This window comes from Odocoileus virginianus, chromosome 23 (genome assembly GCF_023699985.2).
Source record: "Odocoileus virginianus isolate 20LAN1187 ecotype Illinois chromosome 23, Ovbor_1.2, whole genome shotgun sequence".
Classification (NCBI taxonomy): domain Eukaryota; kingdom Metazoa; phylum Chordata; class Mammalia; order Artiodactyla; family Cervidae; genus Odocoileus; species Odocoileus virginianus.
Window position 1 is genome coordinate 17774915 of NC_069696.1, and position 6890 is coordinate 17781804.

The following is a 6890-nucleotide window of genomic DNA, read 5'->3' on the forward strand; positions in this document are numbered from 1 at the left end:
TGGGAATAAATCTTTATGACCTCAACTTATAAAAAAAATTTAGAAATGACACCAAAAGGACAAGTGACAGGAAAAAAAAAAAAGATACATTGGATTCCATAAAAATTAAAAACTTTTGAGCAATGGACACCATCAAAAAAAGTGGAAGAACACCCCACAAAATGACAGACATTTGCAAATCATTTATCTGATAAGTGACTTGTATCTAGAAGATATAAGCTCTCACAACTCAATAATGAGAAGGCAAATAGCCCGATTAAAACATAGTCAAAGGATCTAAATAGACATTTCTCCAAAGAAGAATGCAAAAATAGCCAAAAACCAGGTAAAAATTGTTCCTCATCATAAAACATTAGGAAAATGCAAATCAAAACCACTATGAGATACCATTTCACACCCTAGGATCACTAAAATCAGAAAGATGGATAATAACAAGTGTTAGCAACCATGTAGAGAAATCAGAACCTTCATACATGCCTGGCAGGGATATAAAATGGTGCAATTACTTTAGAAAACTGTCCAGCAGTTCCTCAAAAGGTTAAACATAGAGTTATCATATGAACCAGCAGTTTTACTCCAAGCAATTTCACTCCTACCCAAGAAAATGAAAACACACTTTCACACAAACATGTGTATACAATGTTCACAGCAGCATTAGTTATACTAGCCAAAAAGTGGGAACAATCCAAATATCCATCAACTGATGAATAAATAAAATGTATTAAGTCTATACAACAGAGTCTTATGCAGAAATAAAAAGACTGAAATAATGACACCTGCTAAACACAGAGGAAACTTGAAAACACACTGATTCAAAGAAGCCAGTCACAAAAGCTCCACATTGTTATTAATATGAGTTGATTTATATGAAATGTCCAGAGTAGGCAAGTATACAGAGACAGAAAGATTAGTGGGTTTCCTAGGGTGGAGTGAGCTAAAGATATATAGACACACCCAACTGGAAAAACTGCTTTACCTAGATTTGAAACAAAATAAAAATTTAGGAGAAAAATAGACAGGTTTGACACAACATATGGGATTTTACTCACTCTGGAAAAAGCATCAAAATATCTGAAAGCTATAAAAACTGAATTAGGGAAAAATATCCTCAGGAAAATGAAACCAGAGTTCAGATTAAATGTTAAGTTGAACCAAAGAAGATACTGATCTTGTTTAAAGGGCTGAGAGCACAGGGACACGGCTTTGACCAAGCTCTGAATGCCTCTCGTTAGGAAGGAAACGGAACCCACACAGTCATGCCTTCCTTCCCAGGAAATGACCTCATCTGTAATATATGACTATAAAGAATAACAACACACTCTTTCCTGATAGTAAAAGTAATGTATTTAAGATACCAGAAAAAGTACAGAGAGAAGAAAAAGATCATTTGATCCTATACTGGGCTTCCCTGGTGGCTCAGATGGTAAAGAATTTACCTACAATGTGGGAGACCTGGGTTTGATCCCTGGGTCAGGAAGATCCCCTGGAGAAGGGCATGACAACCCACTCCAGTATTCTTGCCTGGAAAATCCCATGGACAGAGGAGCCTGGCAGGCTGTGGGGTCCCAAAGAGTCTCCTCCTATACTGGCATTTAGTAGAGTTCTTTCCTGTGCATGTTGCTTCGGAGTCAAGCTCATACAATACATACAATGTTATATTCTTATTTTACATTTACTATCAACATTTCTAGGCTTCCCTGATGTATCAGTGGTAAAAGAATCTGCCTGTCAATGCAGAAGACACAGGTTTGAACCCTGGGGCAGGAAGATCCCCTGGAGAAGGAAATGGCAACCCACTCTAGTATTCTTGCCTGGAGAATCCCATGGACAGAGGAGCCCAGCAGGCTACAGTCCATGGGGTCACAAGAGTCAGATACAACCTAGAAATTAAACAACAATCAATATTTCCATTATTTAAAACTCGTATAAGTATCACTTTCAATCAGAAGAATAAGCTGTCATTTATTTAATTAATTTCCTAATATGGGGAATTTCTCGTTTCAATCTTTTACTATCATTAAAAACAAAATGAAGCAAAAGAAATTTTGAGCATAGGTTTGGGTCATATTTCAAATTATTTTCTGGAATATAAATAATTTTATAGTCAAAAGGTAGGAAACTGCTTAGTGACTCTTGCAGTATTTATCAAAAGTGTAACATAAACTAATCTATAAACAGTAGTGTGTTGACAAGCCCATCACATAGCATGAGGACTTCTAAAAGTAACTCCCATTCCCTTTCTGGGAAAGAATTCTCATCACAGCATTATTGGTGATAATGAACACTGGATGAATAATAAATACCCATCAAGAGTAGAAAAGCTCAATAGATCATGATGGGTTATTTTTCAATTAAAACCTGGTATTTTCGAAGAATATCAAACAGCAAAGCAAAGTGATCCCTACAAAAATTTTTACATGAAATGACATGTATGACAAATGCCAAATTGCTGGTGAGTTCAGGTAACAAAAAAGCACACCAGCAGTGCCTACATCTGGTCTGTGGGATCACAGGTGACTTTGTTTTCTGTTTGCACCTTTCTGTATTTTCCAACTACCTAAACTGACAATGTGGGCCACACTTTAAAGTTCATCACTTTAAAATACTAGCCTCAAATCGGGTGGAGAGAGAGGTGGGAGCGGGGATCGGGATGGGGAATACATGTAACTCCATGGCTGATTCATGTCAATGTATGACAAAACCCACTTCAATATAAAAAAAATTTTTTAAATAAAAAATAAATAAAAAAAAATACTAGCCTCATAAGTAAATTCCCATTCAGTCTGTATCCTGCAGAGAAAAGGTAAGAAGGGCCAAAAATCTATGGGTATCATTGAAAGTTGGGCTTCCCAGGTGGCTCAAGGTTAAAGAATCTAACTACCAACGCAGGAGACACAGGTTTGATCTCTGGATCAGGAAGACCCCCCAGAGAAGGAAATGGCAACCCACTCCAGTGTTCTTGCCTAGGAAATCCCATGGACAGAGGAGGCCGGCGGGCTACAGTCGATGGGGTCACAGAAGAGTTGGACATGACGTGGCAACTAAACAGCAACCATTCAAAGTCAGGGGGGAAAGGTCTTGCTGCTCTGGTTTCTAGCTCAGTTCCAGCCCTACTGCTTGCAGGGTGTGCTATGTGTTGAGGCCTCACTTCCTTGCTGTTATAGGGAGCAATCTGATGACCTCCACGTGCTCTGTCCCCAAGTCTGTGTCCTTGAGCGTGCCCCCCACCCAGGACTGTGCTGCAGCCATCTAACAGGCATTAAGAATTGATTGCACACAAGGCAAGCATCCAAGCGAGTTCCACATTTCCTGCCAAGCACAGAAGGAGAAAGAACCTTAGGGTAACACGTGCACTTGGGAATCTAAACATGATCCTGGCTTCAAGGAAACCTCTCAGCTTGGACAGAAAGCGAAATATACCCAATAGCGCTGCCACTGTGTCTGTGAATTTTCTAATACCAATCCCTCCAATGACCTCAGACTTGTTCAGCAGTCTCCTGGAGGTTAGAGCAAAGCTAAAACGAGAGGAAGGAGTTCCTCTGAAAAACAATAAGGTTGACAGAAAGTCCAGAGTCAATGGTACAGTTGGGGCTTCCTGGCTTATACACTGTTCCTAATGACTCATTAACTTTTCAGGCATTGACCGCAAACTGAATTTCCCTGGACCTAGGGTTAGAATACTAGTAATGTATTCCTTAATGTATTCAGTTCCTTAATTGAAATGCTGGAATTCATTTATAATCGAGGGAAAGTTATATTTGCCCTGGATGCGAAGTCAGGCAGACCATATTCTTTTCTTTCCAGGTTATTATCATCACATTTTTGGATGGTTTTTGCATATTTATCACACACAAGCAGGCAGAAATCTCTTTTCAGCCAGCAAGGACTCTGGTGGGTCTGTTTAACAGACCTAGACCAGTGTATTAACCAGTTACAGCCTCAGGGAATCTACACAATAAACCACCCCGAAACCCAGTGGTTTCAAACAGCTAGGATTTAGTCTCCTACTCACGAGTCTGAAAGGCTGATTATGGTTTGGCTAGTCCAGGCTGGGCTGGGCTGGGGGAACTCGCTTCAGGCGGCCGTTCAGCAGCACTTGGCTCCAAACTACAGGTTGGGTTGAAGGCATTATATTTACTCTGGAGCCCAGGCTGATGGGGCAACAGCTGCCTGGAGGAAGTTCTCATGGTGGGTCACGGATATACAAAAATTGCAGCTCTTCAAGCCTCTGTAATCCCTCATCCACTAATATTCTCTTTGGCCAAACCCAAAGTTAAGGGGCAGAACGTATACTGCAACCACCCTTGCTATGAGGCCATAGCAAGGGCATTGATGAATACGCTCTTTGAATGCTGTGAAGAATTGAGAACAGTAATTTGATTTTCCACCGCAGTGATTAAATCTCCTCATATCAACTACTTCTTCGTCCTCTGCCTACTGCTGGTTTTCTCTAGTTTTCCAGGCAATGTCTGCACCCCTGCCAACAGGTGAGCCAAATTGCCAAGAGGTCAGTATGATCCACCCAAATGGAGGAGGACCAACTTTTCTTTTGGACGGTTCCACCCAATCTGCCACGTGTCAAGCTATCTTCATGACTGGAAAGGGACACAGATACGCAAAATAACAGAGTAGAAAGCACTCAGAGCCAAAAAAGAGTAAGGGGAAAAAGAAGATTCAGCAATCTGAACTAGAAATGAAGCTCAAATTAATCTCAACCAAGACATCCCAAGCAAAGGAAGGTCTCCTGGACGCCTTTCTCTAATTTTTGCTATTTTGTCAGAGAGGCAATAAATGTTCACTGTAGAAAAAAATCAGCTTGCCAAGGAGAAAACACATCATCCATATTTCTATCACCAGAGTTGTCCACTGCTCAATTTTTTTTTTAACATGAAGTACAGAGGATTGGAAACCAAAGTGACAATGCTGAAACAGTGTGATGAAAATATTAAGGCCTTAGGTCCAGACCACATGGACACCAGAACCTCTTTTCAGCCCCCAAATACACATGCCTAGGTGAGTCCTCTCTTACAGAATTTTTTAAGGCTTATAGTATATGCATATATACTTTTGTCTTTGCAAACCAGAATCATCTAATACATATAGTTTTAACCTGTTTCACATATCAGAATACTTTTTCATATCAACATAGATGTATCTATATCATCATTTTATTTTTATTGAAGCATAGTTGATTTACAATGTTGTGTTAATATCTGTTATTGAGCAAAATGATACCTATGTACACATTCTTTTATATATTCTTTTCCATTATGGTTTTAAATGCTGCCTTATATTTCATGTGTGAATTACTATCAATTGTCAAATCTCCATTGAAGGAAATTTAGGTTATTTCCAATTTTTCAGAATTACTTTCTGCATGTATTTTAACCCACATCATTTCATATATAAACTAAGGCATTTATTTTCATTTTCATATCTAAGCAATCTAAGAAGTGCTTTTATTGACAATAAATAGAAACCACCCTTGGGGGTGTTAGAATGTGGGCAGAAAGAAAGGAAACAGCGTGGTTGAGTGAGATTAGTCATTTTTGAAAGAGCATGTATGTGTATTTCACATATTGACTCCAATCCACTCAAAAGTTTAGAAGACAGCTTAAGATTTGAATCAACGTTAAGCACTCTTAAATTCAGATGTTCATTTGAGCCTCTTGGGTCTGCCAACCAGCTGGAAACAAAACAAGGGCAGCCTCCCTGTCTGCCTCCTGGCAATCCTTCCCTTGGAGTCACTTCTGGAAGGGCAAAGGAGTCCCACAGTCTCTCGTGCCACGGAGACAGAAACACCACCCAGCTCCTGAGCCCAGCTCCATCACCACAGCAGGCAGGGTAGGCCGGTCATTACTGCATTGGTCAGGAATAGCTCAAAGCCAGTATCAAGCTGGCTGACTATAAGCAAGCTCAGGCATTCAAGGGACAGCTTTGGAAGGAAATAAGCCAATGAAACAGCACCAGAGACTAAGGGAGCATTTCTTTTCCAGCTCTCCTCCCCAAGAGCTAGCAAGGTGACACAGCCTAAAGTGGGTATTGAGATTATTACCGCTATGCCACAGAGTTTCAGACAGCAGGAGGATTTATTCTCTTCCTTCCACCCTGCTTTCCCCTAGAGTTTATTTTTACTCTTTGCCATGGTAAACCAAGATTGTCCAGCATGTTAATGTGGACAAACGTGTTTGTTCAAAAAACTGCAGTGCCATTCAGAAGCAAAAAAGAGCAACTCTCCCGTTAGTCATTTTTTGGGATTTTTTCTTTCTTTTTTTTTTTTTTTTTTTGGCTATACTGCATGGCTTGTGGGATCTTAGTTCCCTGATCACGGACTGAACCTGGGCCCTTGGCAGTCAAAGTGCCAAGTCCTAACCACTGGACCATCAGGGAATTTCCTCATTAGTCTATTTTATAATCTTAGATCAATGCTGCGACCTTCTTATTTTGAAATGTGGGCTCAAAATAATACATGTGTAGAACATTGGAGCATATGAGGTCCACAGAGCTTTTATCCAATACCCTCATCCTTTTGGTGAGCAATAAAGGTCTCAGAGAGGGGAAAAGATCTTCCCACGATCCTACAAAGCTGGTGGCAGAGCCCAAGAGTCTCAGCCCCCAAGCACTCTGTCCAGACTCCAAACTGATGCTCTTGCCAACACCCCACCATCGTAACAGCCTCTTTGCCCGAATGCCTCCCAGGTGTGTCATGAAGACAAATTACTCTCTGGCTGTACAGCTCTTGAATTCTTTGGATAAACACTGCGTGTCAGTGCGCCTGGTGGGCCCTAGTGGGAACTAAAGCTGGGAAGAAATGAAGCCCACCTTGGCAAAAACCATGGACAGAACACTCACCCCAGAGCCCAAGCTCTCTAGACACCCAGCAGGTAGAT

At 40.7% G+C, this 6890-nt stretch overlaps 1 non-coding gene across 1 annotated transcript; it reads right to left on the reverse strand.

Annotated features, from left to right (window-relative positions):
* Positions 1-6317: 6317 nt before the first annotated feature.
* On the reverse strand, positions 6318-6390 carry TRNAQ-UUG (transfer RNA glutamine (anticodon UUG)). The gene has a single exon. It is a non-coding gene; the product is annotated as a tRNA-Gln (tRNA).
* Between the last annotated feature and the right edge of the window lie 500 nt (positions 6391-6890).